Below are 26,882 nucleotides of genomic sequence, written 5' to 3' on the forward strand. Positions count from 1 at the left end.
AGTGTCCTCCAATCAAGATTTCTCAAAAAAAAAAATCTTTCTATGGACAGGACTGTGGCCAAGAAAGTTCAAGATCAAGATATATATATATATTTATTATTTGTTCATAAAGCCTTTCAGGCTCTATTATTTGGAATTTAGAAATTCTGGAATTGAAGACAGCACTAATTGCAGTTTTGTAATTCATGTACAGTAAGAAGAAATAGAAGTGATTAATATCTGAAAAGATACAAGAAAAAGAACACATAAATCTGCAGCAGTTCTCATAATTCCAAAATGCAGAATTTGGGCTAATTTTGGAATCCTTTCTAGAGTTTCTATAATTCTGTGTATCTTAAAAGGTATATTCTAGTGTTAAAATTTTCTCTAGGTAGGTATCTTTACATGATCTGATATAAAAGCTTTTTATGCTTAATAGTTAGGATAAAATTTAAGTTTAAATTGTGGAGTTTTGTAGAGGTTTTGTAGAAATGGTTATCACCAAATGGCAATGTTCGAAAAACTGAATGCATATCAGAAGATAAGTCAGTGCTCAGATAAAAGTCTTTAAACAAAACATGAGATCTGAAACTAGCGTCTTGAAATAGTTCAAGAGTTGAGATCCTGTGATTCAAGTTGACTTTCAAGTAACCAGAAGTATAGAACAGAATAAGAGGCCAGTTTACAGCTTCCACCATAAATTGACAGAAAGTTTTTAACGCTAAAACTTGAAGGCTTATCTAGACATCAACATTTTTCCCTGGCAAAATTTGTCCATCTATAATATGAGAGTGCTATGTTTCAAGTATTCCAAGAGTCAGCAAATCAACTCAGAGGAACTCATGAGGCCTTTTTGGGGATCTGCTCATTTAGTAACCTAGAAAACTCTGTTAAAATTCAAAAATTATGTGTGCATGGAAGGTAAGGATGCAAGTGACTACTAGCTTCTTAAAATTATACAAAGTACTGAGGACAGCAGGAGAATATATATATATATGGTATGATGTTCACCACATCCAATTGGAAGCTTAAAAATATTAATTTCCAGGGTGTTTTTAGTGGCCGAGTATAAATTACCATTCAATTTGTAAGTCTAAGATAACATTAATAAGAACATAAACTAGAATTCTCATTAAACAAAAATCATAGATTTTAGTGTTTCCTTCAAAGTAAAGTCTTAAAGGGATGGAGCTCTTGGGAAATTCATTAAAACAACCAATTCTGAAACTTGTATATGTCCTTGGTCTAGAGCCAAGGGAACAGTTAATCTTATTTGGAGACTGGGAGTCTGAAGTAGAATTTTGAGCAGGTGCTGGGCATGTTTCCAAAATATTACACATATATAATTCTTTTTTTAAAAAAAATGCCCATGCTGCTACTTGCATATATCTATGGAAATTATACTGAATAATATGTCTTCTGGAACACTTGACTGGTTTGATTAGGACATTATTACAATATGATTTAGAACATTTTTGACAGTGTGTGTATATATATTTAAGGAAAAGGTAGAAGAGTCAGGATCAGAAAAAGGAAAGAAGGCAAGGTTGTCGTGCAGGAATACAAGCTAATTTGAGGGCTGACCCACATGGAGCCCCATTTCCATCTGTCCTGTTTGCCATCGTTCGCTCCCTAGAGACTAAAATGGACGATCTGAAACTTGAGCTAGCCACGAACAAGGAGTGTATATCAGAGGTGGTGACCCTTTGAGAGCTGTATGCAACGAAATTTCGTTTTGATGTATGATGATTGGTGTACATTCAAAGTGACAATAAAGTTGTTGTTGTTGTTGTTATACATTCCACATTTCAAGGCTTGGAAGATTTAAAACCAGAACAGAGAAGACACAGAATAACTTGAGTATAGTATTAGTAACCTGAACTCTGAAATTGTGTCTTCAGTAATAACAAACTTTTATGGCTGTTCACTGTTTGATCATTGTATTTTATAGTCATTGTGACTATATTTTGTAGTCATTGTGAACACCTGCAGTTAGAGCTGATATTTGAAAGTGACCTAAAACGTGGGGTATCTTGGAAAGCATGAAAGGATCAATCTGTTGAAAATTTATTCCAGCAGTTTCCATTACTGCTGTACACCTTCCCAAAATTCTCCCTAGTATGAGGCCTACAGTAGGAAGGTTTATGTTGAGCAACATCCACCATTCACCATTAAGCCCCAAATGTGTTATAGTCTTATGAAAATATTGTCAAAGATATTATCCTATATTGTCAATCCTATATTGTTTTGAAACTTGGCTCTTGATTTTAACCTTTCAGTTTTCAATTCTATAGTAATAATAACTAATATTTCAATGACAGATTGGACAGTAAAGATAAAGCTGTCTTGTCCCCTTTTCTTTGTCAACTGAGACTTTCTAGAAATCCAAGGATTATGGCATTAACATACAGGCTTGTAAACTTTCTTACTAGGAACAAAATTTGACTTAAAGACTTTTAATACATCTATGCCAGGGAATCCAAAGGATGAACTCACCTTTTGCAGCTCAACAGGTTTATTAGGAGTGGACTACATGCTAGTTACAGCACCTTTGCTTACCATTGCAAAGATTTTAGTATGACTTTTTATCCAGAGATTGACCAATCTGTAGTGGATTCCTTTGTATTTACTCTACCAGCCCAAGCCAATTATTACCAGATTATGTTTTACTCCCTATTAATAGGTATTTAACATTTACCTTGACAAACAGATTGCTTATGATTTGATTATTTCTTCTTGTTGTTGTTCTTATTATTATTATTATTATTATTATTATTATTATTATTATTATTATTATTATTATTATTATAAAAAAACTTTTATTCATTAAACATGAAACTCAGTCAACTGAACACTCAAACTGACTGGCACTAATGATTGACATGGGTTGCTGCCAGAATCCTAAGGCATCAACCAGGTATCTCCTTAAAATGTAAGATGTTCCGAGTAGCACAATTTTTGTAGCTTTGCTGGAGTTATTGCAGGAAGCTGCAATTTATCCCTCCTTGGCTCTCTGTTTGAGACAATTCATATGACAATCAGTGACAATCTGATAACTTCAGTTTACCAGAGAATCATTAACCTTAGTCAAAAAGACTTACAGCATGTTCAGCTCCTTTTTAAAACCTCAGTCTAACCTCTGCTCCATACCCTGGTTTGACAAAGAGTACAGCTTACCCAAAACGTGGTAATTCTTGTCTACAAGAATGTATCTAGATGACTCTCTTTCACTGAAAGCTTTTACTTTTAAAAAGGTCTATAATAAACTTTAAGAGAAAAAAGAAAGCATAATAACTGGATCAACAAGAAATAGTCAACAAAAAAACCTGCCTGTTCTAACAACATCTCAATTTTCATCCAAAATAATTGTTGGCAGCAACAACCCAATTCCCCTTGAATATTGGACTGGATATTTCTGTAGTTTATGCACTGCATCTAAAGGCACTGAACTTCCTCCTATTTTATGAACCTTTAATGGCCTTTGTTTTCATCCCATAAGTGCAAAAACTAACTGGAAAATAGCAAAGCTTCTGGTAAATATTTAATCCTACCAGAATTCCTAAAACACTACAAGGTGGGCCTATGTATTTTGCTTCCTACTTCACAGCAATAAATAATTTCTTATGTCTTCCCAAATATGGATTAATTTTATTATTATCCCTATTTAGAAGAAATGTGTCAAATGTGTTCCAATATGTATCCAATAACATATTATATGCTAGATTTATATCTTAATAAACCTCTGGACTACATGCCCTCCAGAAACATTTTGGCCTCGGGTAAGCAAGCTTTAGCTCCAAACTTTTAACCATGGATCAATATCATACTACATACTGTAACTTAGCTGAGAAATATTGTCAGCCCAAAGATAATTTTCATATACTTCACTGACTACAAGAAAGCCTTCGATTGTGTTGATCACTTTGAAGCTATGAAGAGACCTGCAAAACCTGAGGATATCAGCATATCTAGTCAACTTGGTGCAATCATTGTACACAAATCAGGAAGCCACTGTGCAAACACTATATGGAGACACTGATTGGTTTAAGATAAAGAAAGAGTGTGACAAGGTTGCATTCTATCCTCTTATTCAACCTGTATGCCAAAATGATCATGAGGAAGCTAGATCTTGAAGAATCAAAAATTGCTATAAAGATTGGAGGAAGAAACATCAATATGTTGACAATAAAATTCTCCTCTCAAAACAGAAGGCCTGGAATATCTGATAAAGAAAATCAAGGAAAAAAGTGAGAATTTTGGTCTCTTTCTGAATATCAAAAGGATCAAACACAAGACAATTGCAAGGAATGGAAATATCAAAATAAAAATTGATGGCAAAGTGATAGAATACATGGAAAAAAATACTTTCCTAGAATCACAGATAGTTGTAAGACAGGGGTGTCAAACTGCCGGCCCATGGGCCGGTTGCATCATGCGGAGGCAGCGTCCATCCCAGCTCTGGCAATGCAAAAAAAGTCACGATACATCGCAACACGTCATGTGACGCAGTGAGTTTGACACCTGTGCTCTAAGGGGTGAATGGAGCAGAGAAATAAAACATCAGATTGCACTGGGTCACACAGCAATAATGAATATGAGCTGAAAATATGGAAAAGCAAGGACAACAGCCTGGCAACCAAATGTAGGTCAGTCCATGCTATTGTGTTATCCATAGCTACCTATGGTTGTGAAAGTTAGACCTTAAAAAAGCAAGACAGGAAGAAATTGACTCATTTGAGTTATGGTGCTGGAGAAGGCTCCTGTGTATTCCTTGGATAGCAACGGTGACTAACAAGCAAGTACTAGAGTACATAACACTGGATATGTCATTGGAAGGAAATATCACAGAGCTGCATCTTACTTATTTTGGTCATATCATGTGAGAATTCACTGGAGAAAGCAATTATGTTTGGAAGCAATAAAAGAAAGCTAGTCTGTCAGAGAAAATGGTGGCTGGTTACCATCAAAGCTGGCAGTAGCCAGAGCATAGAAAAACTCAAGGTAGTAGTGCAAGATTGGAAAATGTGGTGAAATCTGGCCCATAGAATCACCAAGAAGCGGATACAACTGAATAGATAACATCATCATCATCTAGCCTTTAGAGACCTAAACACAGCCTTTGATTTTGTTCCATAAGAATGCCTCTGTAGGAATAAGACTGCCATCTCCTTAAACTAATAATGTTGTCCATCACAGCACAACTATTAGCAAAGGCTGTAATTCCACTATTATTTAAGTTTTATGTTAGCACTACCGATGGACATTTGCCAAGCCAGAATTCCATCCTCTCTGCCTTGCCCACCCTCCATCTCTATTCTCTTGGATGATGTAGCCCATAAGGTCAGTAACCCAAGTAGACCTTTAAAGATGCCTTAAAACTCTATTATTTTTCTGTTCAAGAGATCACCCTGAAATAGACTACAAAACAAAAAGTACTGGTATTCTTTAGAAATTACTTTAAGGCCCTAATTATATGGACAATCAACAGTAGACTCATCTAGCAGGTAACTTGGCTCTGCCAGTTGGCCTGGGGCCCTGATGGCAGCATGCTATGCTGGAGATGATTGGTTGAGAGAGACAAAAGGCATCCCAGCACCATTAGTTCTCTTATTTTTAGCCTTTATTTAATTGTTGTTAATTTTAATGTTTTTTAAATAAAATCCCTTAATATCTAGGTATCAGTTTTCAGTATTCCATCTGCTAATCTATTGAGACAAAAGACCTTCTAGTAACAGTCCCAAAACTGTTCCTTGCAAATGTTAAATTTGCACATCAATTTTGTAATAATTATGTCCCAGAAGCTATTAAAATATTTAAAGCTACAATTCTTGGTTTGATGTTGGATTGTGCTCAGCTATGCATGTACAAGTTTAGTTCTAGTTTAGAAGCAATTCAATCAAAATACTTCCAAATCTTCCTACAAATTCCTTTTCAACTTTTAATGTCCTAACACAACTAGAATTAGGCTATATTTCCATTGGGACTTGATTAAGACTTTGCCGTCTTATGTTCTGGCTGAAACAAGTCTGTTGGTCCATTTCATCTTGCTAGATAGGCTGTCTTCCACCTTAAGACAAATTAAAGATGTTCTGACATACTGCAGACTCACCTTGTCAGCACTACCTGTGGAACTTGATAAAAATTTGGCTGAATTAAGCAGAATATTTTAGGATCTAGATATTCAAGATAATAGAACCAAATCTCTCATCCCTTCTATAGTACAACCGCACCTTCTACCTAGACCAGGGGTGACAAACTTGCAACGTCACGTGATGTGTCGTGACGTATCACTTTTTTTGCCATTGCCAGCAATGGGGTGGGTGTGGTTTCGCTATGATGCATCCAGCCCGCAGGCCGGCCGTTTGACACCCCTGCCCATGACTGTTCCTAGATAGCTTTTTAATGTCTTCTATGTTACACACAAAAGACTATTTACTTTGACCCAAATTGGGGTGCTACCTATTAGAGAAACAACTGGGAGATATACTATATAAGCTTTCAATATGAAAGCCAAACTTGTTTCTATTCAGACTCAAAGAACAGCGCTGTTTTCACATATGCTATTAAAATATCCATTGTCCACCCAATGGTAATCAAGCTTCATAATTCCAATTGTTAACATGCTACTTGCATTTGTAACAGGAGGCCATTACCCTGGTCCAACTATATTTCCCACCATCTTCCCCAAAAGGCAAAACTGGAGATATAGTGAAAGTTGTCCAATATTGTTGGATCCAAGGCAAATCTCTTCAGGATACAGTACACTACAGCATTCTTCAGGGATGCTATAACCACACATTCTACCAAAGAAGCACCATTCATCCCCCATTGCCAAACCCAAAGGAATCAAGTAGAGCATAGATCTAGCCCACAAAGCATTGCTCCTGTCACCTCTTCAGACTACACCCAATTTACTCACAGAATATTGTGCAAATAAAGAAATCTGTGGATTTATTATCTTCCCAGTCTTCCCTAACATGTACTACATTTGAATATTTATATCACTTTACATAATCCATGTTCATCCTTTTTACGAAACAAACTTCTCAATTTTGCCTTTCTGGACAAGATCTATTGTGAGCTTACTCATGGGAAAGCTTGAAGACCACTGAAACCCATTTGGTATCCTCCAACAATTTTAGTGCTTTCCATATGGTCAGAGTTACCATCCATAAGATTTGTGAAGACATAAGAATGGGGAAATCAGGTGTACATTTTAAACATTAATCTATATAGTGTGGATCAAAATGAACATTTAACTCAACAGGACATTTTACATGATTTATGGATCACACTGAAAAGAACATCACAATAAATGCCTTCGTTATTATAGTTATTATTATTATAATTATGTATACTGTTTAGAAATGTAAAGATGTTCTCAAATTGACCTCGGCTTCTGGTTAATACATACAGTCCTCAACTTTCAGAATTTCTGTTGTTAAGTGAGTTTTGCCCCATTATACAATGTTTCTTGCCACAGTTAAGTGAATCACTGCAGTTGATAAGTTAGTAACACGATCGTTAAATGAATCTGGCTTCCCTATTGATTTTGCTTGTCAAAAGGTTGCAAAAGGTGATTATATGACCTTGGGACACTGCAGTGGTCACAAGTATGAACCAGATGTCAAGCATCTGAATTTTGATCACATGGGCATGGGGAGGCTGCAACAGTTTAAGTGTGAAAAACGGTTATAAGTCACTTTTTCAAATGCCATTTTAGCTTTGAACAGTCACTAAATGACTCATTGTAAGTCAAAGACTACCTGTATTAATAATTGTATAAAAAAACCACAGGGCTGTACATTACCCTGGAAAGTCAGGAGAGGGTGAAAGACTGGAATAAGGCAACAACCCACTTCTGCATTATTGCCAAGAAAATTATTTCTTATGATTTAGACTATCTAAAAAAATCAGCAGAAGTTGAATAAACTCAAATTAAACTTTACCATTTATATTTGTTAGAACTCATCTTTAACTGAGATGCTTTTTCTTCACATGGATGCTTTTTCTAAAGTTATTTGGCTTCTGAGGTATACTAACAGAATATCTTTTGCCTTGAACAATCCAATCACCCTAGCAGAAGTTTGTTTTGTTAGAACTGGCATTGATGTCCAGACTTTGAAAAATGATACATTAAACTGCGAATTTACATAAGAGAACGCAAAACATAGAGAAGGGAATACTAGGATAAAAGCATATCCAGAAAAGAATAATTATATAATTATAGCCTTTCTATTCTTCTATTATGTGTCTCTATTGAATTTTTGTAAGTATCTGATATAAGATTTAAACTTTAGAGATGATTCAGTGGTAATTAAAATTAACAATAGAAATACAGTGTTTCAAGAAGATGGATGCAGTTCTGATAAATCAGCATTGGTCATAATCTCATCTACTTAAGTATAGAAATTTAATAGTTTGGCAAAAAAGAAAAAGAAAAAAAGAAAATGTGTATTTCAGTAAATCAGAACAGTAAATTACGCTCTGCATGTTTTTCAATAAGATAAAAGGCAGCATTGATTATATGATTCACAACATTCCGATTAATAACAACCTGCATTTACAATTCCATCTAATTGTGATTATACAAGAATGTTTGTGGACTTTGCTCTGTATGTAGTTGCTTGTCCTAATTTTGGGGGAGGGGGGAAGAGTATTTGAATATGCAAGAAGGCTTTATGTTTGATTGATTTAATGTCATGTACAAATTGAGAATGCTGTTTTTCACTCTCAAGCTAGTCTGAAATTATAAGCTGTAAACAGACGTGCTCCAGACTGTTCCAGTTTCCACAGTATAATAGAGAAGCAAGCCAAGTTTGTATAAAATTACTTGTTTGCAAAGTTATTCTAAACAAACCTTGGCTTGCTTAATTCTTTTCACAAGCAGAAGAAGCCAGGTCAAACACCCTGTGCTAGAACACAATGTCCTAATGTCTATGTTAATATTTGCTTTAGAGTAAACAACAAGTTATAATTATCACTTTTGAAGACGTATTAAACAAACAAACATACAACTAAACACCGCAGATAAATTTAAAAAGAGTAAATGTTCATATTTGGGAGGCTTTATTTAAGTTCATAAACATAGGCTGATCTTATTTGGGAGCAAGATAAACATCCTTTGAGAAGTATTTAGAAAACAATTATTCTGTAATTCATAGTCTATTTTAGAGACATTAGGAAAATTTAATATTGTTGGTACTGTATGTTTTTCTAATATCTGCAACTATTAGAAAAGTTAGTTATATGTGATAAAATTGGACCATCATCATACACCAAATAAATAAACTTTAAGCCCAATTGTTGAATAGTCTACTTGATTTTAAAATAATTTATGACAAGTATGTTTTAAATTTTAGATAGTAATAATGGCAACACCTGGCTTAATTGCAAATTGAGCAAGCTTAGTTTATTTTAGATGCAGGAGAATTTTTTAAAAATGCCAGAGTTGTCTGCTAGATCTGGGAGCTGAAAGATATGCCAGCAGAACATATGTGTTACCAGGAGTTTTACTTGTCTTTATCTTTACAGAATACTAATTCTGTATTTTTATGTACTGGACACCACCCAGGACTCTTGAGAGAAAAGGAAATACTTAAAACAGCATGCATAATAAATGCCACAGTTCATTCTAAAGTGCTTTTGAGTGTCAAATATATTTCTGCACCTTTGGACCTACTCCTATTCTTGTATATCTACTGAAGAAATACATTCAAAGAAGGCACTGATCCCCAATTCATCTTCATTTTCTAAATCAGAAATATATACTGTATATTGTAAAGTCCCAGCACTGTCCAGCTGTCCAAACTTTGGGTATGGCCCTTAGACCAGGGGTGTCAAATTGCCGGCCCGCAAGCCAGTTTCATCATACTGAAGCCGTGCCCACCCCATTGCCGGCAAGGCAAAAAGAGTCGCGATACATCCCAACACGTCACGTGATGTGGCAAGTCTGACACCCATTCCTTAGACCTATCTCCAAATTCTTACAAAAATGAAATAGGTATTATAACAAGGAAAGCATGCAGAACATGTTCAGAATTTTATACAACCTCCCCAAAGCAATTTAACTCTGGGTCACAGGGTGAAGGGGAAAAGGGGACTTAAAATAGGACCTGTCAGTAGTATTTCAAGGGGTAGCAACTGGTTCTAATAGGAATATTTCTCTGGATTTTCTTCATCTCTGAACTTTTTCTACTACACCAAATTTGTTCCTGTTCTCTTTTCAGAAAGTTAACCCCCTGAGAGTCAGAGAGAGATAGAGACTTTAACCCTTTATATAATCTGTCACCCACATTCTTTTAGGTGGAAAAGAATAACTAAAGGAGAAATATGGATGGATACTTACATATGTGTGGTATTTTCAGGTAACCCAAATTATATAAAGCAAAAATCATGAACAAGAAAAAGTCAGACAACAAATGAAGGATTAAAAAATAAGAGAAGAAAAATGGTGGACATGCCCAAAGCAAAAAGATTTTGGGTTAAAATGCATTTATTGTTGCAGAAAATGACTAAAAAACAAACAGACTTTAAACCAGAATTATTTTTGTTAGGAATAATAGGAGCCAATTATGAGAAAGATTGCAGATATCTAATACTACACATAGTAACAGCAGCAAGAATTGTATTTGCCCAACATTGGAAAAATGAAAACTTACCAACTGAAGAAGTATTAATTAAGAAAATTCTAGAGTGTGCAGAAATGGATACATTGACTTTAAAGATTAAAGAGAAAGAAGACTCACTTTAGAACATGGGATAATTTTTATCAATGGCTAGAAAAATGAGTCAGAGAGAAAGGAACGTGACATGTAATTTTGAATATATATTAGTAAGAAGGCTATATTGTTTATGATAATTAACTATATCTATTATTGTTAATTAAATACATGTACATTATGCTGTTTGCTAAATATTGAAAATGTTATTTGAAAAGACCCCAACCCCAACCCTAACCCCAACTCTAACCCAAATCCCAACCCTAATCCCAACTCCACCTTATCCCTAACCCTATAAAAACTAATTTTATATATATAAAAAGAGTAGAAAACAATGTAGTCCTGGAAATATTTTTACTAATACAATTCACTATATAATTCTTTTTGTCCTCGTAAAACATTTTTGATTCCACCACATCCAGTGTTCATTCACTGCATTTTGCTCTTTGAACTATTCTTCTGTCTATTTTTTTGGATCTTATCCTTTCTCATAACATTCATGATTACCTATTTTTCTTGATCCATTCATTCTTCATTTGTATATTTATTTTGAGATTTGATTCTCATTCATTCACACCAGCCACTCATTTGTGCACTACATCCATATTTACTTAGCACATACTTATTACTGGCCCTATCTCTTCTTGTTTTATCAAATAAAGTTAATACAACTATCTGCATATCTGGACCTGTTTAAAATAAAATCCTCAAAAATAGGCTAATAGATATTTGAGAAGACATTCATCTCTGATTTCTTGAGATAACAATTCAAATAAAATCCCACAGCTAATTAGACAGTAATTTGTTAGGTGACTAAGATGTAAATATGATTCCACTTTTAAATGCTTCAAAATCCAAAATGGAAATATCTGTACATGACACAATGCATATGAAACCTGGAGAGATATTGTTATTTTAGACAAATATCTACTGAATATAGTATCACTGAAGAAGAATTCATTGTATTATGTCTTTCTGTAAAAAGTTATTCACTTACTATAATACTTCTATGTGTCCTATTAGTAAAGTAAATGGTATGGCATCATCCAAATTCATGGACTTACATTTGCTGGTTGATTAAGCAAATTGAAGGAAGTTCAAAAACTCTTGAACTTTATATATGAAATATCAATTTGGATTAAATAGACCAGCAAACTATATTTCTAGGATTAGAACTGCAAAATTTATCTTTCATGCACTTGTACATTTTCACATACAAAAGATGTAATAAATCAAATATCTTAAGCTCGTACATCAAAATAGCTGCAGTCAAGATTTAATCACATTTCATTTTATATGACTGTCAGAAAAGCAGAATCAATCAATATACTACTTTTAAAGCTCATGACATTCTTTTCTGTTAGTGTTGATTAAGACAAGAGAAATAATTATGCAAAATGTATTAATATTGGAGAAGTTAATTATGATTATAATCTGTTAAGAGAATAAAGACAAATCCCAGTAGCATTTTAGCATGCACATACACACAAACATACCACAATATATTGACCTGATTACTTCTGTTTGGTTTATGCCATTTTACAAAATCAGCTTTAAAACCATTTTTTCAACTTGAATATTTCCAGCCTTATTAATGCTGAATTATACCACCCACCCCTGTTCTTTTGACATTCCTGCCTCAATCATCCTTACCTTTATTCACTTTAATTTTAGGGCTAATATTTTCAAACAAGTCACTTGACTAATCTGCTTTGTTAAAGCCAGTGATGCCTGCTGGTGGGTGGGGTCAAAAATACAAGATGGCAACTGTGCGAGCAGCAACTATGCTATCAAAGTCCTTTACCTTTGTACATGTGTACAATGTCACTGTTTAATTGTGCTGCCATTGCCACCATCAAGCTTTTCTTGACCACTCCTCCCTGCATTCCTCCCAGCTTGAATTCTGTTGATGGTTATCTACCTCCAATTTGCTTTGACTGTTAGTAGTTCAGATTCTTACAGAGAGCATTAGCATGCAATAAACCTGTAGTCATTTGAACCTACCGTATATACTTGAGTATAAGCCGACTCGAGTATAAGCCGAGACCCCCAATTTCACCCCCAAAAACTGGGAAAAGTTGTTGACTCGAGTATAAGCCGATCCGCCGTTCTGCAAGCCTCCGCCGCCGGCGGAGGCTGGATCCGCACTCTGCAAGCCTCCGCCGCCGGCGGAGGCTGGATCCGCGCTCTGCAAGCCTCTGCCGCCAGCAGAGGCTCGATCCGCCATTTTGCAAGCCTGAATACACAGGAATACCCTGTGTGGCCGCAGCTCTCGGGGAAGCCCTGGCTGTCCGCTTCCTCGCTCCACGCTGCCATTCGGGGCCCGCGCATTCCCCGGGCAAATCGCGGCGCCCAGCAGGCGAGGAAACACGCCCGCTCCAGTCGCCCCCCCTTCCCTCAGGAGACGCGAAGCAAGTGACCGCCCGGAGCTTACCGAGGACTTGCGCGCGGCCGAGGCTTCGGTGCTTCCAGGATCGCGCGCACCTCTCCCAAGCCGTCGCCGTCCGGAGACCTGCCGAAGTTTGGGGAGGTGCCTGCCTGCTTCTTTCCGCAGCGGAAAGAAGCAGGCAGGCTGCTTCGTTCCGCAGCGGAAAGAAGCAGGCAGGCTGCTTCGTTCCGCAGCGGAAAGAAGCAGGCAGGTAGGGCGCGGAGGTCCGGAGACCTGCCGACGTTTGGGGAGGTTTGCGCGCGCACCTCCCCAAACTTCGTCAGGTCTCCGGACGGCGGTGGCTTGGGAGAGGTGCGCGTGATCCCGGAAGCACCAAAGCCTCGGCCACGCACAAGTCCTCAGTAAGTTTTTTTTGTTGACTGGAGTATAAGCCGAAGTGGAATTTTTCAGCCCAAAAAGTGGGCTGAAAAATTCGGCTTATACTCAAGTATATACGGTATTTGTTTCCCAGTTTATTGCACCTAACACCTACTTCCAAATTCTGAAAACATTAGAACAGTACAGTCTAAACTGCACATCTGTTCTTACAATATGGTGAATCAATATTCACATGAAAAAATTACCAGAAGTGGAAGCTATTTTTCTTTTAAACTCCACAATATTTGCATTTTAAAAAATGTTTCAGTATAATGACAGCAAAGACAGAAGTATTTTATACATATACTGTATGTGTAGGTATATATCATCAGTGTAGGTGATGCCATATACAACTTAAGTTCCACCGCTGTAAATCTAATGATTTTGAAATATATTTTGAACGGAAATAAATGATTGGGCTTTTTATTGTTATCTTTGTAGTAATGGTGGTTAACAGAAGAGACAGAAATCCCTCCACAATAAGTGTAAAGGTTCTTCTTCTTCCCAAACTCAGACCATTTGAGCAATCAAATCACAATCCATCTGCTAATCAGCACCAAAGTGGTGATATATAAGATGGTGGGAAATAAGTGCATCCTCTTCCTTCCAGTAATTGAGCACCTGGACAACAAGAAATGTTTTCATGTATAAAACAATTTTAGTAGTACTCAAATTATTCAGGAAAGTTCAAGTAAGTTCTACATTACAAATAGTAATATCAGTCTGAGAACTCATTTCATGAAGGGTGTAGGACAAACCACATGTTCAGTATTATATAATAGTTGAATATAATGTGAAGTTACATTATTATCAGGTCCAAGACCAGACACAAAACAGCAAGATCCAGTTAAGTTCAATCCTTTATTAGCTTACAGCTAGTGGACAGAATCTTGCCAAACTAAAGCTACAACTTTTTAATAATTACATCTCTCCTAATGGAGTCTAAGGTGAGGCTAGCCTGAACCTCTTTCCCACCCATCTCGGGAGAGGCAGTCTCTTAATCTGGGTCTCTTTTTGGGAAAGCTCTGTGTTGCTAAAAGTCTCCGTCACTGCTGCTGCAGGTGGACATTGATAATGTATAACTGGACACCACAATTATAAAAATAATACACTATACTATAATTCATTCTATGGTCAAGACTACCTTAGTACAATGGAAGCTATAAGGTCATACAAATAGAAAATAATAACTTTAAGTACTGTACTTTCCATTAGATGTACATTATTGTCAAACAATACAAATTATATCCTGTCCTTGCTTCTAATTATTTATGTACTCAACTATCTGAAATCATCATTCATATATCAACACTCGTCTTCAGAATTTAAAAAAATAGAACATTCTGAGAAAAAATAATACTGGAATTTCTTAGCCCTCTTCATTGCTGTAAGTAGAAACCAATCACACAGCAATTAGTCAAATCTTTCAAGCAATTTGCAAGACTTTGCTAAAACTTTCATAATGAAGCAACAGTATATACCCTAAATAAATTAAACACACATTTATTGACAACTTTAAAGCATTGTATTTGCCCAGACAATATTTGACAATTCATGGACCTTACATAAATATATGTTTAATGACATAATTCAGGATTTGCTGAGTCACATGCTGTAATTGGAACAAATTCATTTTCTATGTTTTCTTTGTCATTATCTGGTGTTTAATCCACATTTTACTCTTCTTATTCACTTTAGTTTTTCACTGTCCTCATTTTCTCTAATTCCAACTTTCATTTCTTATCTTTTTTATTTCCCTTTATTTGTAGTATAGTTGAAAATATTAACTTCTGTTTACTTCTATGCTCTCACTCGTCCTTTTCTCTCACATGATGGAGAATTTATCTTCCCCAATCTTTTTTTTTATGTCCCTACTCTTCCTCCCATTCTCCTCCCCATTTTCTCTGCATACCTACATAGTTCCCAATACTGCCATTAATCAAATTAATCAGGGGAGCTTACAACACATTAAAGTCATATTCTAAAACAGAAAAAATACCTTATGTAATAATATGTTGTAATAATACAAATATAAGCATTATTCTGAGATAAAGAGTTGTATCACTGCAGTAATATGGTAAAAATTACTTTTTAAATGTAGCTCTCAGCATTAGAATATTTATTCATTATTTACTACTGAACCATATTTCACTTCTCCCAGAAAATTTAACTCCTACCTAAATGACTTTGAAATTGAAATACCACAAGGTTCCGTCTTAGGCCCAGTACTCTTCAATATCTTCATCAATGACTTAGATGAGGGAACTGAAGGAGAACTCATCAAATTTGCAGATGACACCAAATTGGTAGCCATCACCCCAGAATCACCTCAGGATCAAAAAGATCTTGACAAACTTGAACAATGCGCCTATCCAACAAAATGAGTTTCAATGTGGAAAAAAGCAAAGTCTTACATTTAGGCAGGAAAAACCAAAGGTACAAGTACAGATTAGACGAGACTTGGCTTAAAAACAGTAACTGTGAGAGGGACCTTGGAGTCCTAGTGGACGATCACTTGAATATGAGTCAGCAGTGTGCAGCAGCAACCAAAAAAGCTAATACAATCCTGGCTTCTATAAACAGAGTATTAGTACTGCTTTATAAAACCCTAGTAAGACCACACCTGGAATACTACAGCCAGTTTGGGTCACCATATCACAAAAAATATTTTGACAGTCTGGAAAAAATTCAGAGAAGAGCAACTAAGACCGTGGTGGTGAACCTGTGGCATGCATGCCACAGGTGGCACGCAGAGCCCTCTCTATGGGCATGCACGCCGTCACCCCAGTCCTGGGCCTTCAGCTGGATTTTTAAAAATCTTTTCGCTTTAGGCCTCCGTCGCCATGTGCAAAAAAAAAAAGATTCAATCAATCAATTTAAACTTCTCGCAGGAAAAAAAATCTCACAACGTTGGAATTGATTGACTGAACTTTTTAGTCACACCCAGTCTGCTGTTACCACTCCAGCCACGCCCACCCAATGGGCCAGGCCCACCCAATGGGCCACACCAACCTGGCACCCATCGATACATAAGTGGGTTTTGGGTTGTAGTTTGGGCACTTGGTCTCTAAAAGGTTCACCATCACTGAACTAAGATGATCCAAGGAGATTAAAACGTATGAAGAATGGGTATGGGACTTGGGTTTGGCTAGTCTAAAGAAAAGAAGAAATAGAGGAGACATGATAGTGGTGTTCCAGTATCTGAGGGGCTGCCACAAGGCAGAGGGGGGCAGCTTGTTCACCAAAGCACCAGATGGAAGGACGAGAAACAATGGTTGGAAACTGATCAAAGAGAGAAGCAACCTGGAATTAAGGAGAAACTTCCTGACAGTGAGGACAATCAACCAGTGGAACAGCTTAGCCCCAGAAATCGTGGGCACTCCATCACTGGAGATTTTTAAGAAGAGACTAGACATTCACCTCTCTGAGACACTGTAGGTTCTCCTGCTTGAGCAGGGGGCTGGACTAGAAGACCTCCAAGGTCCCCTCCAGTTCTATTCTGTTCTGTTCTATTCTATACTTCATCTCCCAAAATTTGCTAGCAAAAATATGCCTTTATATAAGAAATTACATTAGTATAAACTTCGTGAAGGAACAATAAATGAAAAAATAAAAGGATCTATCATTGATAATATATATTCTAGGCAGATCAAACTATACAAACACAGAACATAATAAATAGTGTTAGGACTGAAATGCATAAAAAGCCGACATTACCAAAGCTTAGGGTTTTTCATGTCTATTTTAACAGGGTTGGTAAGAGAGTTAATTTATTAACCTACTAATCTATTTTTAAATTGACTTTCATATCAATTTAAATGTGATTTAAATCATGATAAATTAGATTTGTCAGTGAAAACAGAACTCTTTTATGTGCACAAAAATATTCCAACTATAGATTTTTGATCTTTGTAACTCTACTAGCAGGAAAAAGGGTTTCCTGTATTTTTTGTCTTTTGACTCAATGCTCAAACTACATTTGCTTTTTTAATCTTAAATGTGAAAAATACTAACCAGTCATGTATGGCATTGTACCAACTCAGAGAGCGATTTACACATGTCTCTGAATTTGAGGCTGAGAATTTCTTAACAATGTGATTTTATTTTAAGACTATTGTGTGACCTTTAAATATTATATTGTGTGGTCTTACATAGATATTATTTATAATGATTTTGTACTGGCTCCAGTATGAATATGGTATACTTCTCAATATAAATTGCTGGAAATAAAAAGGAAGAGGGCTATTATTGCATTTCTGAAATTGGGCAGGGGAATGGGCTGACTTATTGTAATGGACCTTAGTGGAGGGAGGCAATACCAACCATTGCTGACATGCTTATCAAATGGAATGCAGCAAACATTCCAACACTGAAAATAAATTATAATACTATTATCCCAAACTCTGTCATTAAAACAAAAAAGCCCACACCATGATCAGTAATACAGGTGTTGATTTATCCAGCCTCCAACACTTTTTTTGTACTTTCTATCTCATAGCAACTATGACCAATATGGGTTTCTTACTCTGCCCAAAGATATGACCAGTCCAAGCCAGCATTCAAAAATACACTAGATTACGATTTATATATTTCAATCACAGCCGTCATCAGATCACCAACAATTTAAAGGCTCCCAGAGTTTATGGGAGATGAAAAATCAATACCATAAGAAGATAGAAAAATCCAATTCACTTTTAACATATAAAAGTGAAAAATAGCCTTTTTATGACATACTTTCAAAGAAGTTTTCTTAAAGTTAAAAGTACTCTATGTACGTTCCAAATAATTTCAAAGTGATCCTAAATCACTTTGAAAATACTGTAAATCTCAAGGTTTTCAATCTTTCTTTAGCCATTGTGAGTTTAAACAAAATAAAACTGTGCACATTCTTTGAAGACATACTTTAAATCAAATCACTTCCTGACAAATAGAAGGAAAAGAAATGGAAGCAGTTACAGATTTTATTTTCTTGGGCTCCAAGATCACTGCAAATTGTAGCCATGAAATTAAAAGACACTTGGGAGGAAAACTTTGGCAAACCTAGACAGCATATTAAAAAGCACAGAGATCATCTTGCCGACAAAGGTCCATATAGCGAAAGCTATGGTTTTACTAGTAAAAATGTAGGACTGTGAGAACCATAAGCACTGAAGAATGGATGTTTTTGAATTATGTTGTTTGAGAAGACTCTTGACAGTCTCTTGGACTGCAAGGAGATCAAATCAATCAATCTTAAACGAAATCAACCCTGACTGTTCTTTAGAAGGACAGATGCTAAATCTGAAGCTCGAATACCTTGACCACCAAATGAGAAGAGAGGGTTCATTGGGAAAATACCCTAATTTGGGGAGAGATTGAAGGCAAAGGGAGGATGGTAGAGGATGAAATAGATAGTGTCATTGATGCAGTGGACATAAGTTTGGGCAGACTCCAGTAGACAGTGGAGGACAGGGGCCTGGCATGCTGTGGACCATTGGGTCACAAGGGTTGGCCACAACTTTGCAACTAAACAACAACAAAGAATAAAGTTACAAAGCTTCTATTCCAGAAAGCTAAAATCCACAAAACTTCCCTATTTAGTGACTAAACGTGATTCATACAATTTTAGATCTATATATCTAAAACTATGGAAATAATATCAAGAGTCTGGATAAAAAACATTACTACAAATACTTGGACATCCTTCAAACTGACAATATCAAGTACACAAAAGTTAAGAAGAAGGTTAGAAGTGAATACATCAGGCCACTGAAGAAGACTTTATACTCCAAATTCAGTGGAGAAAATATGATCAAGACAATTAACACCTGGGCAATTCCAGTCATTAGATACACAGCTAGAATACTGAACTGGACTCCAGCAGAAGTAAAAGCCCTGAATAGGAAGACCAAAAAATAATGACAATGAATCAAGCCCCTCATCCACACAGCAATATTGGAGGACTCTACTTACTAAGGAAAATGGTAGGCATGGAATGTTGCAAGTACACCAGATAGTTGAAGAAGAAAAAAGGGCCCTGGAAGAATAACTGAAAGACAGTGAAGAAGATGCACTGAAGCTAATATGCCTTTAAGGCTTACTCAGTACTGGAGAAAACAAACTGGCCTACAAGAAAGACCAAATGAAGAATAGAAAAGAGACATGGCAAGACAAAGTATTACATGGCTAGTGTGCAAAAAATGCAGGCAAAGCAGATAACAAGAAGAGCTGGAAATGGTTAAGAGCAGGAAAATTGAAGAAAGACAAAGGGTCTCTAATTCTGGCCACACAAGGCCAAGCCTTAAGAATAAATAAATACAAAGCAGAAATGAGAAGAAAGCAAGAAACAGCAAATGCTGCCACTGCAAAGAAGCTGAAGAAACACTGGACCACCTAGTTAGCTGCTTCAAGAACACAGAGACTGACTAAAAATGATGTAACAAAATAGTAACAATGGTATTTTGGAATATCTGCAGGAAATGTCATCTCAAGCAGCTAAAATGCTCTTGAACTTTAGAATTCCAACAGATAAAGAGGACCTGCCATATAACCCTTCAGACTTAAACCATTTTCTATAAAAAAAAAGTTTAAAAAGACTGGATAGTGGAGACAGGAGAAGAGATGAGAAAAAAAACAGGACAAAATATTCACAGCAACAGAATTGGAAGATCTGCAAAAAATTTACCCAAGTAAAGAAGTTGAAGCCTTGCTAGAAGTACATCAGACAGTAGAGGCAAACCAGAGGGAGTGAACAGCAGAGGACCAGAATCACTACTTAATCATTCTTATTCCCAAGCCAGACACCTAAATGTATGACCAACCATAATAATACATTTACGGTATTATGCTGCGCAACTCCCAGAGCTTCTGTCTACCATTTGTCACGCCAGTATTCACATTTCTAATTTCATTTTACAATGACTTGTACAAATTGCTACAATAGGTAAGCTTTAGAGATTGCCAACTCATATCAAACTGATTTTTTTTCTGATACACTGTTAAAGCCATGTGGTTAAAAACAGATAATAGGAAATGACAAAGTAGGCTTATATTTTTCCTTTGCAGTCAGAATTTTTCCTCTGTTTTTCTCTTCCTCAACTGCTTTTTAAATTATATCTATTCCTTTAAAATGTACAAATTCTATTTTTCATTTACATTAGATTATACTAGTTTACTTTTTCTTTCCACCTATATGTATTCACTCCAAATAGTACTTATTAAATATTTCTCAAATTTCTAAGTACTTGGATTATATTTGAAACTATTTAGTACATGAATATCAGGATTTCAAAAGCATTCAAAGTGGTCATGCCTCACTGCCTCCCCAAACATTCACTTACAAATAATTCATTCAGGATCAGATTACAAATTGTACGTCTTTTTGTAGTTATAAGCATCCAAAATCTGAGATTATCATGTGATAAGTAAGTTAGGTTCAAGTATTAAGAGGTAATTAATTACATGCTCTACATTTTAAAGAAGGGCTGTTCCAAGAGTTATCGTGGATAAAGATTAGAAGCTAAGGCTTCCTTACATTTCCATCACTAATCATGCTGGTTGGGACTGTTGAAAGTTGAAATTCAGCTACAGCTGCAGGGCAATGTGTTTCTCACTTTTCTTCAATCATACATGCAAGAAAAAAAAGTAGGGCAAGGGAGAACAAGAGCCCATAGAGCAGAGAAAACCATGATATCTTAAGAGAAAAATCATGATTATTTATTGGGCCTAAACTAGATCACATTGTACTTAAAAAGAATAACCACAGCCAATACTTTTTCATTTTTAAATACATAAATGTTATGTTCACAATAAGTTGTTGCTTTGCTATTATCATTATTATTATGAGTTGCTTGATGGTATATTGGGTGGTATAGATCTGAGTTCCCCAAACTTTTGGACACCAGGGACCGGTTTCATGGAAAAAGGTTTTTCTGTAGACTGGAGAGTATGTGGTTTTGTGTGCTGCCTGCATCCCACAAATGGGACTTTGCTTGTTTGCGCGGACCAGTTGCTGGTATGCTGCGGCCCAGTCCCGATCTATGGACTGGGGGTTGGGGATCCCTGGTATAGAGGTTGAATGAATGACTGACTGAATGAATGAAATTATTTATTATGTTCCTAACCCATTGCCAAATCAAAACCTAAGATATGCAGCTAGATGAACTGTACTATGCCCAGCTACAATTCAGAAAACCATTTATGGTGGCATGAAAGAATCTGGCTCTGAGAAGTTGAGCCCATTAAATTGCTTTCCTACTTCGACCAACATTTAACTTTGAACAAAGTATTGTCTACTTACCAACAACAGGATATAGATAAATAAGGTAGAGAGACTGCAATACAAAATAATGACAAAAATTATTTAAATTATTATATATTTAATACAAGAACTGACTAGATGTAGGTAGATATTTTGATCAGCTTTCTGCAATAATTTTGCAAAGTAATTTAATCCATCCAAATAATTATTTTATTTGTTTTACTGAGCTAATCTACATCAATGTCTTTTTACATTATGTCTTTTTAATCATATTTTCCTCTCAAAAGAATGAATTGTTAATTCACATTCTGTCTCACACACAGACACTTAAGCTATATAAGAATATCCAGTATCTGCTACTAAACTTGGAGCTATTAATAAACAGTTTTAGAATATGCATGGGATGCTAGAATAGTTAACAATGAGCAAATCTGTGTAAGTTGAAACTCAAATACTTTGGCCACCTAATGAGAAGGTACGACTCACTGGAGAAGAGCCTAATGCTGGGAAAGATTGAAGGTAAGAGAAGAAGGGGATGACAGAGAATGAGGTGGCTGGATGGAGTCACTGAAGCAGTAAGAGTGAGCCTAAATGGACTCCAGAAGATGGTAGAGAACAAGAAGGCCTGGAGGAACGTTGTCCGTGGGGTCATGATGGGTTGGACACGACTTCGCAACTAACAACAACTAACAAAATCTGTGTAAATGAATAAATCTGAACAAGATGTTTGTAATAAAATCTTAATAAGAAACAATTTGCTAAATGGCAGAATTCTGTCTTTAATAATGAATGGCCTTTTGTTTCCTCTCTGATATAGATTGAAATTTTCAAAATAGAAAAGAAACTTTTTTTGAGTATTTTCTGGTAGATCACCTATCGGTCTACCTAACCATGGCCATCCCCTATAATCTTTTGTTATTAATGACTACTGACTGGGTCTGCTGGGAACTGAACTATAAACCCTCTGAATTATATAAAAATGCCTATTCTTGATTGCAGCATCAACTTTTATTATTAAGCAAATTATTTATTTATTTCATCTTGTAAGGAAAGTGGAATTTATGCCAAATTTTTGTTTTCCGAGAACTGCCAAACATATCATCCCATATAAATATTGCACATATTTTTGTTGTTATTTGAATACATCAAAATTAGCATATTCAAATATGCTACAACTTTGGATAGTTTTCACATAATTGTATACATGGTAAAATATATGGTGCCTTATGGATATACTTATAATTTTTTTTATTTAATTTTATCTTAATGCAAGAGATATTTCTTTATTAGTAACAGTAGTAGTAGCAATATTATATTAACTTCATCAAATCAATCCAATGTAGTATTTGTAAATGAGACTACTATGAAAGTCATGACACTGAAATTTTCCTTTCTATCTAACGGGGGAACAGTCAAAGTATTGTTTGCATGTTTATTTGTATTACTGTGTTAAGCTTATTCTAGAATTTACACTATGCTTTTAATGTGATTTTATTTGTATCTGAAATGTTAGGTTTGCATTTGTACAAAAACTGCCCAACATTAAACCAATACAAAAGAATTTTGGAAAGCCTTCCTCATTTATCCTTTTTTTTGGGGGGGGGATTCCACACCATATGTGAAACTTCAAGACTGTGCTGCCACCATGTGGCTGTTTTGGGGAAATTACAATGTGGGCAGCCAGACCCCCTCCTACCCTATGATGTATTTCCTCTTCCCTCCCCTTTTCTGGGATGGACTTCCTCCTTCTTGCTCCCTGGAGGCTCTCTTCCTCCATAACTGGGAGACACACATGTGCTCCTTCATAACTGGCAGACACACGTGCAGACGCTGTGAGTAATTACCGTCTTCTGACCTTGGAATATCATCCATACAACATCTGTTTACACCTTGTCTGCTGTAATCTCATCTGCATGCAAATAAAGGTATTCCTGGATGATCAATGTATTTCATGAGTTCTGCTATCTGGAAAGAATTGTTAATAGTGATAACACCTGCTTATATAGACCAGCACAGGGGTCTTAACAAAGGGATCAATCACAATACAGCAGTTTGATCCAGAATAGTCAGAAGATGTAATTTGAATTCCTTCTGTCTGCAATACATATATGTGCATGTTATCTGCAAGCAAGCTTAGTGAAAAGACAGTTTGAACTCCTTGCCTGCCTGCAATAAAAAAGATGATTAATTCGCCATTCTCCAGATGATTCTACAAGAGACAGAGCCGTGCTTCTAAGATTTGATTTTCTGTGAATTGTTGTCTCTTCCTGTCTTCCTGAGGAGACCAGCCAAAAGGCCTGTTAAAATCTTACTGTCTCTTTGCCAGTGAATTTTTACTCAGCGTCTTACAGTAATTTAGAGACTTTGAAATGCAAATGAATCTCTGCTCAGATCTACTTTGAATGCTACAATGTTCCTAATTGCAAAGAGAGACTGTTTGTTTGTAATCTTTAAGTTCTGTGAAATCAAATGCAGGATCAAAATTTCCCTGTCTGTCTTCTCCAAAACTGCCTTTCCCCAAATTTGACTGAAAAAATCACAGATAATCTTGTGTTGCAAATCCAATTTGTGTTCAGAGCTGAATTTTACTAAAAAGGGGAGAAGTTTGTCAGTTTACTAAACTCCCTTTGTTTAACACTACTACTGAGAGCAGAAATAAAGGGCCATAAAACAATTAGTTGCCTTGGTAACCAAGCCCTTGGTTTACTGCCCAGTGAAAGAGGCCCCTACCCTTGGAATGCAAAGTAAACAGCAAGGTTGGATTTATGTTAAAGGAGGCAGCGACCTCTGGTGGCCAAATTGAAACGTTTATACTGTCTGCAAATGTAAATTGCACGTAAGGCTTGTATAGACAGAGCAAGGAATTGATTCACACTTATGACAAGCCATGAAAGCATCGTTATATTAACAAGTGATTTAACTAACAATCCTAAAATATATGTTTTGAATCTCCAGAAAAGAGATTATTCAGCAAGCCTACAGTTAAGTTACCAAGCAACTGAAGGCATAAAGCAGAGCAATCATACCCAGTTCCGCTAAGTCTAAACAAAGGAACAAGGAGCAAATTAAGCTTCGTTAATGGCACAGTTTACAGCCTATGGTTGACACTCTTAATACGGACAAGCAGTTCCTTAAGAGTTCCAGACTGGCTTACAAACTTGTGGTCCTAAGAAGAAACAATTTGGCTGACCTTGTGTCCAAGTGAAGGCTAGGGACAATAACAGGCTTGTATTTGCTCATGCAGAACAGCACACTCCTCAGTGGCTGATCTGCAAATAACAGGCTTGCTTCCAAACAGCGTCCTCTAGTGGTCAAAGGGTGAATTTCATTGAAGTACTCACCTACTCAGCAAATATAAGGCTTGTCCCAAGACATGTGTAGAGTGCCCCCTAGTGGTCAAAGGGTGAACTTCCCTGAAGTCTCTAACCACGCAGAAGGTGCCCCCTAGTGGTCAAAGAGTGAAGTTCACCGAATTAGTTAAAAATACCTAGGAAGTTTTCTGTACCTATCCTAGCCATGGCGGAGTGTCCCATTGATTCAGAAGAGCTGGTTCAATCAGACAACCCTGATTTGTACAAAGATCCTGCTGTGATAAAACCAACCCAGAAACTCAGAGAAAATTATGAGGCAACTAGAGATGAATTTTCCAGTAATCTGTCAGAACTATGGAACAGAACTGAATACTGCATGTCAGTTTTGCTGAGCCTTAAGGATAATCCTGTTGAATTAAGAGGCTCTATAGGTCGTCTATCTGCGGCATATGAAAGTTACCAGCGGCTGTCTGCAAAGAATAATGCAGAAATCCGTATTGCTGAACTGCAGGAGACCAGATCACATAGATCCACATCAACTAAAGTCACAGTACGTTCTGCTAGATCCTCTCGCTCCAGGGCTTCAACCATACATGACAAGCTAGTAGAGGCCTGTGCGATTGCAGAAGAAAAGAACGTGCTTCTTTCCTTTGCCAGAAGGGAAGCTGAAATAGAAGCTCAGAGCAAGGCCCGCCAAGCAGAGAAGGCCCGCCAAGCAGCGATGGAAGCTCAGAGCAAGGCCCGCCAAGCAGAAGAGGAGGCTCGTCAAGCAGAGGTGGTAGCCCAAATGAAAATTCTGCAAATAGAAAAGGAATGAGCAGCTGCCCGAGCAAAGCTGAAGATGCAGGAAGGCACCGATCCAGATTGTTCCATCCCAATAGAAGTGGAAGATCCAATGGAACGCACCAGTCAATATGTGTTAAGGCATAATGTTTGCAACGATGCAGAGCCATCTTCTGCACTTCCTACGAACAACGCTGTCCTGACTCACCACACAGAGACCCCAGAACTGCAAAAGTCTGCACTTCCTCCACACTACAATGCAGGTGTGCGTTAACTGTGCTTCCTATGAACAGCACAGAAGCCCCATGCCTGCAAAGGCCTACACCCTTTCCACGCCACAACACAGGTGTGCCAACGCTTCAAACTGCATCACCTCTTACCAATAACAACGTAACTTCCAGCAATAATCGACAGTTGAATCGACAGCCAGCACAAGCCTCAGGGACTACACCACAGCTGAATGCTCTTGCAACAACATTCTATCCCGGTATACCTCACCCTTTTTCACCAGAGGACTTTCACACCCAAGGGGTCCCACGAGTTTCTTTGGCATCAAGGAGTGAGGCGTCAGACCGTTCTGACCATGCCAATTACATGATTTGCTGAGAACTTCTCAACTCTAGCCTCTCAAAGTTTAATGACCATCCAGAGACCTATAGATCCTGGAAAGCAACCTTCAAAGCTGCTATTGCTGATCTCAACTTCAACACCAGAGAGGAACTTGATCTACTCATAAAGTGGCTGGGCCCAGAATCTGCAGATCGTGTTCAAGGACTGAGAACAGTACATGTTGACTCCCCAGATGAAGGTCTCGCTGCTGCGTGGGCAAGACCTGAACAAACCTACGGAAGCCCAGAAGCATTAGAGACTGCCTTATTCGAAAGACTACAAAACTTTCCGAAGATAGGCAACAAAGACAATTACAAGCTTCAGAGACTAAGTGATCTCCTCATGGAAATAGAATTGGCAAAAGCAGACCCACATCTGCTTTTGGTAGTGGTATCCAAACTGCCATACAGCCTGCAGGTGGACTGGACACGGCA

At 36.9% G+C, this 26,882-nt stretch overlaps 1 protein-coding gene across 2 annotated transcripts in view; it reads right to left on the bottom strand.

The window, feature by feature from the left end:
• Positions 1–26,882, bottom strand: part of INPP4B (inositol polyphosphate-4-phosphatase type II B) — a 223,250-nt gene that overhangs the window by 193,492 nt on the left and 2,876 nt on the right. The window contains exon 2 of one of the 2 annotated variants that reach the window (XM_083366960.1): positions 21,785–21,818. The exons of the other annotated variant lie outside the window; for it this stretch is intronic. The gene's annotated coding sequence lies outside the window, so the exon portion shown is untranslated. The remainder of the gene's footprint in view (positions 1–21,784; positions 21,819–26,882) is intronic. 2 annotated transcript variants of the gene reach the window in all.

Source organism: Vipera ursinii, assembly GCF_947247035.1.
Source record: "Vipera ursinii genome assembly, chromosome: 7".
In the NCBI taxonomy this organism is placed as follows: Eukaryota; Metazoa; Chordata; class Lepidosauria; order Squamata; family Viperidae; genus Vipera; species Vipera ursinii.